Below are 12,104 nucleotides of genomic sequence, written 5' to 3' on the forward strand. Positions count from 1 at the left end.
CTCCTCTTTACTTCTCTCTGTTATGATGTCACTCCTCTTCACTTCTCTCTGTTATGATGTCACTCCTCTTTACTTCTCTCTGTTATGATGTCACTCAGGTCTTTACTTCTCTCTGTTATGATGTCACTCAGGTCTTTACTTCTCTCTGTTATGATGTCACTCCTCTTTACTTCTCTCTGTTATGATGTCACTCAGGTCTTTACTTCTCTCTGTTATGATGTCACTCAGGTCTTTACCTTTCTCTGTTATGATGTCACTCCTCTTTACTTCTCTCTGTTATGATGTCACTCAGGTCTTTACTTCTCTCTGTTATGATGTCACTCAGGTCTTTACTTCTCTCTGTTATGATGTCACTCAGGTCTTTACTTCTCTTTGTTATGATGTCACTCAGGTCTTTACTTCTCTCTGTTATGATGTCACTCCTCTTCACTTCTCTCTGTTATGATGTCACTCATCTTTACTTCTCTCTGTTATGATGTCACTCAGGTCTTTACCTTTCTCTGTTATGATGTCACTCAGGTCTTTACTTCTCTCTGTTATGATGTCACTCAGGTCTTTACTTTTCTCTGTTATGATGTCACTCAGGTCTTTATTTCTCTTTGTTATGATGTCACTCAGGTCTTTACTTCTCTCTGTTATGATGTCACTCAGGTCTTTATTTCTCTTTGTTATGATGTCACTCAGGTCTTTACTTCTCTCTGTTATGATGTCACTCAGGTCTTTAATTCTCTCTGTTATTATGTCACTCAGGTCTTTACTTCTCTCTGTTATGATGTCACTCAGGTCTTTATTTCTCTCTGTTATGATGTCACTCAGGTCTTTACTTCTCTCTGTTATGATGTCACTCAGGTCTTTACTTCTCTCTGTTATGATGTCACTCCTCTTTACTTCTCTCTGTTATGATGTCACTCAGGTCTTTACTTCTCTTTGTTATGATGTCACTCAGGTCTTTATTTCTCTTTGTTATGATGTCACTCAGGTCTTTACTTCTCTCTGTTATGATGTCACTCCTCTTTACTTCTCTCTGTTATGATGTCACTCCTCTTCACTTCTCTCTGTTATGATGTCACTCAGGTCTTTACTTCTCTCTGTTATGATGTCACTCAGGTCTTTACTTCTCTTTGTTATGATGTCACTCCTCTTTACTTCTCTCTGTTATGATGTCACTCAGGTCTTTACTTCTCTCTGTTATGATGTCACTCCTCTTTACTTTTCTCTGTTATGATGTCACTCAGGTCTTTACTTCTCTTTGTTATGATGTCACTCAGGTCTTTATTTCTCTTTGTTATGATGTCACTCAGGTCTTTACTTCTCTCTGTTATGATGTCACTCCTCTTTACTTCTCTCTGTTATGATGTCACTCCTCTTCACTTCTCTCTGTTATGATGTCACTCCTCTTTACTTCTCTCTGTTATGATGTCACTCAGGTCTTTACTTCTCTCTGTTATGATGTCACTCAGGTCTTTACTTCTCTCTGTTATGATGTCACTCCTCTTTACTTCTCTCTGTTATGATGTCACTCAGGTCTTTACTTCTCTCTGTTATGATGTCACTCAGGTCTTTACCTTTCTCTGTTATGATGTCACTCCTCTTTACTTCTCTCTGTTATGATGTCACTCAGGTCTTTACTTCTCTCTGTTATGATGTCACTCAGGTCTTTACTTCTCTCTGTTATGATGTCACTCAGGTCTTTACTTCTCTTTGTTATGATGTCACTCAGGTCTTTACTTCTCTCTGTTATGATGTCACTCCTCTTCACTTCTCTCTGTTATGATGTCACTCATCTTTACTTCTCTCTGTTATGATGTCACTCAGGTCTTTACTTCTCTCTGTTATGATGTCACTCAGGTCTTTACTTTTCTCTGTTATGATGTCACTCCTCTTCACTTCTCTCTGTTATGATGTCACTCAGGTCTTTACTTCTCTTTGTTATGATGTCACTCAGGTCTTTATTTCTCTTTGTTATGATGTCACTCAGGTCTTTATTTCTCTTTGTTATGATGTCACTCAGGTCTTCACTTCTCTCTGTTATGATGTCACTCAGGTCTTTACTTCTCTCTGTTATGATGTCACTCAGGTCTTTACTTCTCTCTGTTATGATGTCACTCCTCTTTACTTCTCTCTGTTATGATGTCACTCAGGTCTTTACTTCTCTTTGTTATGATGTCACTCAGGTCTTTATTTCTCTTTGTTATGATGTCACTCAGGTCTTTACTTCTCTCTGTTATGATGTCACTCCTCTTTACTTCTCTCTGTTATGATGTCACTCCTCTTCACTTCTCTCTGTTATGATGTCACTCAGGTCTTTACTTCTCTCTGTTATGATGTCACTCAGGTCTTTACTTCTCTTTGTTATGATGTCACTCCTCTTTACTTCTCTCTGTTATGATGTCACTCAGGTCTTTACTTCTCTCTGTTATGATGTCACTCCTCTTTACTTTTCTCTGTTATGATGTCACTCAGGTCTTTACTTCTCTTTGTTATGATGTCACTCAGGTCTTTATTTCTCTTTGTTATGATGTCACTCAGGTCTTTACTTCTCTCTGTTATGATGTCACTCCTCTTTACTTCTCTCTGTTATGATGTCACTCCTCTTCACTTCTCTCTGTTATGATGTCACTCAGGTCTTTACTTCTCTCTGTTATGATGTCACTCCTCTTTACTTCTCTCTGTTATGATGTCACTCCTCTTCACTTCTCTCTGTTATGATGTCACTCAGGTCTTTACCTTTCTCTGTTATGATGTCACTCCTCTTTACTTCTCTCTGTTATGATGTCACTCAGGTCTTTACTTCTCTCTGTTATGATGTCACTCCTCTTTACTTCTCTCTGTTATGATGTCACTCAGGTCTTTACTTCTCTCTGTTATGATGTCACTCAGGTCTTTACCTTTCTCTGTTATGATGTCACTCCTCTTTACTTCTCTCTGTTATGATGTCACTCAGGTCTTTACTTCTCTTTGTTATGATGTCACTCCTCTTTACTTCTCTCTGTTATGATGTCACTCAGGTCTTTACTTCTCTCTGTTATGATGTCACTCAGGTCTTTACCTTTCTCTGTTATGATGTCACTCAGGTCTTTACTTATCTCTGTTATGATGTCACTCCTCTTTACTTCTCTCTGTTATGATGTCACTCAGGTCTTTACTTCTCTCTGTTATGATGTCACTCAGGTCTTTATTTCTCTTTGTTATGATGTCACTCAGGTCTTTACTTCTCTCTGTTATGATGTCACTCAGGTCTTTATTTCTCTTTGTTATGATGTCACTCAGGTCTTTACTTTTCTTTGTTATGATGTCACTCCTCTTTACTTCTCTGTTATGATGTCACTCAGGTCTTTACTTCTCTCTGTTGTGATGTCACTCCTCTTCACTTCTCTCTGTTATGATGTCACTCAGGTCTTTACTTCTCTCTGTTATGATGTCACTCCTCTTTACTTCTCTCTGTTATGATGTCACTCAGGTCTTTACTTCTCTCTGTTATGATGTCACTCCTCTTTACTTCTCTCTGTTATGATGTCACTCAGGTCTTTACTTCTCTCTGTTATGATGTCACTCAGGTCTTTACCTTTCTCTGTTATGATGTCACTCCTCTTTACTTCTCTCTGTTATGATGTCACTCAGGTCTTTACTTCTCTTTGTTATGATGTCACTCCTCTTTACTTCTCTCTGTTATGATGTCACTCAGGTCTTTACTTCTCTCTGTTATGATGTCACTCAGGTCTTTACCTTTCTCTGTTATGATGTCACTCAGGTCTTTACTTCTCTCTGTTATGATGTCACTCAGGTCTTTACTTTTCTCTGTTATGATGTCACTCAGGTCTTTATTTCTCTTTGTTATGATGTCACTCAGGTCTTTACTTCTCTCTGTTATGATGTCACTCAGGTCTTTATTTCTCTTTGTTATGATGTCACTCAGGTCTTTACTTCTCTCTGTTATGATGTCACTCAGGTCTTTAATTCTCTCTGTTATTATGTCACTCAGGTCTTTACTTCTCTCTGTTATGATGTCACTCAGGTCTTTATTTCTCTCTGTTATGATGTCACTCAGGTCTTTACTTCTCTCTGTTATGATGTCACTCAGGTCTTTACTTCTCTCTGTTATGATGTCACTCCTCTTTACTTCTCTCTGTTATGATGTCACTCAGGTCTTTACTTCTCTTTGTTATGATGTCACTCAGGTCTTTATTTCTCTTTGTTATGATGTCACTCAGGTCTTTACTTCTCTCTGTTATGATGTCACTCCTCTTTACTTCTCTCTGTTATGATGTCACTCCTCTTCACTTCTCTCTGTTATGATGTCACTCAGGTCTTTACTTCTCTCTGTTATGATGTCACTCAGGTCTTTACTTCTCTTTGTTATGATGTCACTCCTCTTTACTTCTCTCTGTTATGATGTCACTCAGGTCTTTACTTCTCTCTGTTATGATGTCACTCCTCTTTACTTTTCTCTGTTATGATGTCACTCAGGTCTTTACTTCTCTTTGTTATGATGTCACTCAGGTCTTTATTTCTCTTTGTTATGATGTCACTCAGGTCTTTACTTCTCTCTGTTATGATGTCACTCCTCTTTACTTCTCTCTGTTATGATGTCACTCCTCTTCACTTCTCTCTGTTATGATGTCACTCCTCTTTACTTCTCTCTGTTATGATGTCACTCAGGTCTTTACTTCTCTCTGTTATGATGTCACTCAGGTCTTTACTTCTCTCTGTTATGATGTCACTCCTCTTTACTTCTCTCTGTTATGATGTCACTCAGGTCTTTACTTCTCTCTGTTATGATGTCACTCAGGTCTTTACCTTTCTCTGTTATGATGTCACTCCTCTTTACTTCTCTCTGTTATGATGTCACTCAGGTCTTTACTTCTCTCTGTTATGATGTCACTCAGGTCTTTACTTCTCTCTGTTATGATGTCACTCAGGTCTTTACTTCTCTTTGTTATGATGTCACTCAGGTCTTTATTTCTCTTTGTTATGATGTCACTCAGGTCTTTACTTTTCTCTGTTATGATGTCACTCAGGTCTTTAATTCTCTCTGTTATTATGTCACTCAGGTCTTTACTTCTCTCTGTTATGATGTCACTCAGGTCTTTACTTCTCTCTGTTATGATGTCACTCAGGTCATTACTTCTCTTTGTTATGATGTCACTCAGGTCTTTATTTCTCTTTGTTATGATGTCACTCAGGTCTTTACTTCTCTCTGTTATGATGTCACTCCTCTTTACTTCTCTCTGTTATGATGTCACTCCTCTTCACTTCTCTCTGTTATGATGTCACTCAGGTCTTTACTTCTCTTTGTTATGATGTCACTCAGGTCTTTATTTCTCTTTGTTATGATGTCACTCAGGTCTTTACTTTTCTCTGTTATGATGTCACTCAGGTCTTCAATTCTCTCTGTTATTATGTCACTCAGGTCTTTACTTCTCTCTGTTATGATGTCACTCAGGTCTTTACTTCTCTCTGTTATGATGTCACTCAGGTCATTACTTCTCTTTGTTATGATGTCACTCAGGTCTTTATTTCTCTTTGTTATGATGTCACTCAGGTCTTTACTTCTCTCTGTTATGATGTCACTCCTCTTTACTTCTCTCTGTTATGATGTCACTCCTCTTCACTTCTCTCTGTTATGATGTCACTCAGGTCTTTACTTCTCTCTGTTATGATGTCACTCAGGTCTTTACTTCTCTTTGTTATGATGTCACTCCTCTTTACTTCTCTCTGTTATGATGTCACTCAGGTCTTTACCTTTCTCTGTTATGATGTCACTCCTCTTTACTTCTCTCTGTTATGATGTCACTCAGGTCTTTACTTCTCTTTGTTATGATGTCACTCCTCTTTACTTCTCTCTGTTATGATGTCACTCAGGTCTTTACTTCTCTCTGTTATGATGTCACTCAGGTCTTTACTTCTCTCTGTTATGATGTCACTCAGGTCTTTACTTCTCTCTGTTATGATGTCACTCCTCTTCACTTCTCTCTGTTATGATGTCACTCATCTTTACTTCTCTCTGTTATGATGTCACTCAGGTCTTTACTTCTCTCTGTTATGATGTCACTCAGGTCTTTACTTTTCTCTGTTATGATGTCACTCCTCTTCACTTCTCTCTGTTATGATGTCACTCAGGTCTTTACTTCTCTTTGTTATGATGTCACTCAGGTCTTTATTTCTCTTTGTTATGATGTCACTCAGGTCTTTATTTCTCTTTGTTATGATGTCACTCAGGTCTTCACTTCTCTCTGTTATGATGTCACTCAGGTCTTTACTTCTCTCTGTTATGATGTCACTCAGGTCTTTACTTCTCTCTGTTATGATGTCACTCCTCTTTACTTCTCTCTGTTATGATGTCACTCAGGTCTTTACTTCTCTTTGTTATGATGTCACTCAGGTCTTTATTTCTCTTTGTTATGATGTCACTCAGGTCTTTACTTCTCTCTGTTATGATGTCACTCCTCTTTACTTCTCTCTGTTATGATGTCACTCCTCTTCACTTCTCTCTGTTATGATGTCACTCAGGTCTTTACTTCTCTCTGTTATGATGTCACTCAGGTCTTTACTTCTCTCTGTTATGATGTCACTCCTCTTCACTTCTCTCTGTTATGATGTCACTCAGGTCTTTACTTCTCTCTGTTATGATGTCACTCCTCTTCACTTCTCTCTGTTATGATGTCACTCAGGTCTTTACTTCTCTTTGTTATGATGTCACTCAGGTCTTTATTTCTCTTTGTTATGATGTCACTCAGGTCTTTACTTTTCTCTGTTATGATGTCACTCAGGTCTTCAATTCTCTCTGTTATTATGTCACTCAGGTCTTTACTTCTCTCTGTTATGATGTCACTCAGGTCTTTACTTCTCTCTGTTATGATGTCACTCAGGTCATTACTTCTCTTTGTTATGATGTCACTCAGGTCTTTATTTCTCTTTGTTATGATGTCACTCAGGTCTTTACTTCTCTCTGTTATGATGTCACTCCTCTTTACTTCTCTCTGTTATGATGTCACTCCTCTTCACTTCTCTCTGTTATGATGTCACTCAGGTCTTTACTTCTCTCTGTTATGATGTCACTCAGGTCTTTACTTCTCTTTGTTATGATGTCACTCCTCTTTACTTCTCTCTGTTATGATGTCACTCAGGTCTTTACCTTTCTCTGTTATGATGTCACTCCTCTTTACTTCTCTCTGTTATGATGTCACTCAGGTCTTTACTTCTCTTTGTTATGATGTCACTCCTCTTTACTTCTCTCTGTTATGATGTCACTCAGGTCTTTACTTCTCTCTGTTATGATGTCACTCAGGTCTTTACTTCTCTCTGTTATGATGTCACTCAGGTCTTTACTTCTCTCTGTTATGATGTCACTCCTCTTCACTTCTCTCTGTTATGATGTCACTCATCTTTACTTCTCTCTGTTATGATGTCACTCAGGTCTTTACTTCTCTCTGTTATGATGTCACTCAGGTCTTTACTTTTCTCTGTTATGATGTCACTCCTCTTCACTTCTCTCTGTTATGATGTCACTCAGGTCTTTACTTCTCTTTGTTATGATGTCACTCAGGTCTTTATTTCTCTTTGTTATGATGTCACTCAGGTCTTTATTTCTCTTTGTTATGATGTCACTCAGGTCTTCACTTCTCTCTGTTATGATGTCACTCAGGTCTTTACTTCTCTCTGTTATGATGTCACTCAGGTCTTTACTTCTCTCTGTTATGATGTCACTCCTCTTTACTTCTCTCTGTTATGATGTCACTCAGGTCTTTACTTCTCTTTGTTATGATGTCACTCAGGTCTTTATTTCTCTTTGTTATGATGTCACTCAGGTCTTTACTTCTCTCTGTTATGATGTCACTCCTCTTTACTTCTCTCTGTTATGATGTCACTCCTCTTCACTTCTCTCTGTTATGATGTCACTCAGGTCTTTACTTCTCTCTGTTATGATGTCACTCAGGTCTTTACTTCTCTTTGTTATGATGTCACTCCTCTTTACTTCTCTCTGTTATGATGTCACTCAGGTCTTTACTTCTCTCTGTTATGATGTCACTCCTCTTTACTTTTCTCTGTTATGATGTCACTCAGGTCTTTACTTCTCTTTGTTATGATGTCACTCAGGTCTTTATTTCTCTTTGTTATGATGTCACTCAGGTCTTTACTTCTCTCTGTTATGATGTCACTCCTCTTTACTTCTCTCTGTTATGATGTCACTCCTCTTCACTTCTCTCTGTTATGATGTCACTCAGGTCTTTACTTCTCTCTGTTATGATGTCACTCCTCTTTACTTCTCTCTGTTATGATGTCACTCCTCTTCACTTCTCTCTGTTATGATGTCACTCAGGTCTTTACCTTTCTCTGTTATGATGTCACTCCTCTTTACTTCTCTCTGTTATGATGTCACTCCTCTTTACTTCTCTGTTATGATGTCACTCAGGTCTTTACTTCTCTCTGTTGTGATGTCACTCCTCTTCACTTCTCTCTGTTATGATGTCACTCAGGTCTTTACTTCTCTCTGTTATGATGTCACTCCTCTTTACTTCTCTCTGTTATGATGTCACTCAGGTCTTTACTTCTCTTTGTTATGATGTCACTCCTCTTTACTTCTCTCTGTTATGATGTCACTCAGGTCTTTACTTCTCTCTGTTATGATGTCACTCAGGTCTTTACCTTTCTCTGTTATGATGTCACTCAGGTCTTTACTTCTCTCTGTTATGATGTCACTCAGGTCTTTACTTTTCTCTGTTATGATGTCACTCAGGTCTTTATTTCTCTTTGTTATGATGTCACTCAGGTCTTTACTTCTCTCTGTTATGATGTCACTCAGGTCTTTATTTCTCTTTGTTATGATGTCACTCAGGTCTTTACTTCTCTCTGTTATGATGTCACTCAGGTCTTTAATTCTCTCTGTTATTATGTCACTCAGGTCTTTACTTCTCTCTGTTATGATGTCACTCAGGTCTTTATTTCTCTCTGTTATGATGTCACTCAGGTCTTTACTTCTCTCTGTTATGATGTCACTCAGGTCTTTACTTCTCTCTGTTATGATGTCACTCCTCTTTACTTCTCTCTGTTATGATGTCACTCCTCTTCACTTCTCTCTGTTATGATGTCACTCAGGTCTTTACTTCTCTCTGTTATGATGTCACTCAGGTCTTTACTTCTCTTTGTTATGATGTCACTCCTCTTTACTTCTCTCTGTTATGATGTCACTCAGGTCTTTACTTCTCTCTGTTATGATGTCACTCCTCTTTACTTTTCTCTGTTATGATGTCACTCAGGTCTTTACTTCTCTTTGTTATGATGTCACTCAGGTCTTTATTTCTCTTTGTTATGATGTCACTCAGGTCTTTACTTCTCTCTGTTATGATGTCACTCCTCTTTACTTCTCTCTGTTATGATGTCACTCCTCTTCACTTCTCTCTGTTATGATGTCACTCAGGTCTTTACTTCTCTCTGTTATGATGTCACTCCTCTTTACTTCTCTCTGTTATGATGTCACTCCTCTTCACTTCTCTCTGTTATGATGTCACTCAGGTCTTTACTTCTCTTTGTTATGATGTCACTCCTCTTTACTTCTCTCTGTTATGATGTCACTCAGGTCTTTACTTCTCTCTGTTATGATGTCACTCCTCTTTACTTCTCTCTGTTATGATGTCACTCAGGTCTTTACTTCTCTCTGTTATGATGTCACTCAGGTCTTTACCTTTCTCTGTTATGATGTCACTCCTCTTTACTTCTCTCTGTTATGATGTCACTCAGGTCTTTACTTCTCTCTGTTATGATGTCACTCAGGTCTTTACTTCTCTCTGTTATGATGTCACTCAGGTCTTTACTTGTCTTTGTTATGATGTCACTCAGGTCTTTATTTCTCTTTGTTATGATGTCACTCAGGTCTTTACTTTTCTCTGTTATGATGTCACTCAGGTCTTTAATTCTCTCTGTTATTATGTCACTCAGGTCTTTACTTCTCTCTGTTATGATGTCACTCAGGTCTTTACTTCTCTCTGTTATGATGTCACTCAGGTCATTACTTCTCTTTGTTATGATGTCACTCAGGTCTTTATTTCTCTTTGTTATGATGTCACTCAGGTCTTTACTTCTCTCTGTTATGATGTCACTCCTCTTTACTTCTCTCTGTTATGATGTCACTCCTCTTCACTTCTCTCTGTTATGATGTCACTCAGGTCTTTACTTCTCTCTGTTATGATGTCACTCAGGTCTTTACTTCTCTTTGTTATGATGTCACTCCTCTTTACTTCTCTCTGTTATGATGTCACTCAGGTCTTTACTTCTCTCTGTTATGATGTCACTCCTCTTTACTTCTCTCTGTTATGATGTCACTCAGGTCTTTACTTCTCTCTGTTATGATGTCACTCAGGTCTTTACCTTTCTCTGTTATGATGTCACTCCTCTTTACTTCTCTCTGTTATGATGTCACTCAGGTCTTTACTTCTCTCTGTTATGATGTCACTCCTCTTTACTTCTCTCTGTTATGATGTCACTCAGGTCTTTACTTCTCTCTGTTATGATGTCACTCAGGTCTTTACCTTTCTCTGTTATGATGTCACTCCTCTTTACTTCTCTCTGTTATGATGTCACTCAGGTCTTTACTTCTCTTTGTTATGATGTCACTCCTCTTTACTTCTCTCTGTTATGATGTCACTCAGGTCTTTACTTCTCTCTGTTATGATGTCACTCAGGTCTTTACCTTTCTCTGTTATGATGTCACTCAGGTCTTTACTTATCTCTGTTATGATGTCACTCCTCTTTACTTCTCTCTGTTATGATGTCACTCAGGTCTTTACTTCTCTCTGTTATGATGTCACTCAGGTCTTTATTTCTCTTTGTTATGATGTCACTCAGGTCTTTACTTCTCTCTGTTATGATGTCACTCAGGTCTTTATTTCTCTTTGTTATGATGTCACTCAGGTCTTTACTTTTCTTTGTTATGATGTCACTCCTCTTTACTTCTCTGTTATGATGTCACTCAGGTCTTTACTTCTCTCTGTTATGATGTCACTCCTCTTTACTTCTCTCTGTTATGATGTCACTCAGGTCTTTACTTCTCTCTGTTATGATGTCACTCCTCTTTACTTCTCTCTGTTATGATGTCACTCAGGTCTTTACTTCTCTCTGTTATGATGTCACTCAGGTCTTTACCTTTCTCTGTTATGATGTCACTCCTCTTTACTTCTCTCTGTTATGATGTCACTCAGGTCTTTACTTCTCTTTGTTATGATGTCACTCCTCTTTACTTCTCTCTGTTATGATGTCACTCAGGTCTTTACTTCTCTCTGTTATGATGTCACTCAGGTCTTTACCTTTCTCTGTTATGATGTCACTCAGGTCTTTACTTCTCTCTGTTATGATGTCACTCAGGTCTTTACTTTTCTCTGTTATGATGTCACTCAGGTCTTTATTTCTCTTTGTTATGATGTCACTCAGGTCTTTACTTCTCTCTGTTATGATGTCACTCAGGTCTTTATTTCTCTTTGTTATGATGTCACTCAGGTCTTTACTTCTCTCTGTTATGATGTCACTCAGGTCTTTAATTCTCTCTGTTATTATGTCACTCAGGTCTTTACTTCTCTCTGTTATGATGTCACTCAGGTCTTTACTTCTCTCTGTTATGATGTCACTCAGGTCTTTACCTTTCTCTGTTATGATGTCACTCCTCTTTACTTCTCTCTGTTATGATGTCACTCAGGTCTTTACTTCTCTCTGTTATGATGTCACTCCTCTTTACTTCTCTCTGTTATGATGTCACTCAGGTCTTTACTTCTCTCTGTTATGATGTCACTCAGGTCTTTACTTCTCTTTGTTATGATGTCACTCAGGTCTTTACTTCTCTTTGTTATGATGTCACTCCTCTTTACTTCTCTCTGTTATGATGTCACTCAGGTCTTTACTTCTCTTTGTTATGATGTCACTCAGGTCTTTATTTCTCTTTGTTATGATGTCACTCAGGTCTTTATTTCTCTTTGTTATGATGTCACTCAGGTCATTACTTTTCTCTGTTATGATGTCACTCAGGTCTTTACTTCTCTCTGTTATGATGTCACTCCTGTTCACTTCTCTCTGTTATGATGTCACTCAGGTCTTTACCTTTCTCTGTTATGATGTCA

Source organism: Labrus mixtus, unplaced genomic scaffold (assembly GCF_963584025.1).
Source record: "Labrus mixtus unplaced genomic scaffold, fLabMix1.1 SCAFFOLD_113, whole genome shotgun sequence".
Taxonomy (NCBI): Eukaryota; Metazoa; Chordata; class Actinopteri; order Labriformes; family Labridae; genus Labrus; species Labrus mixtus.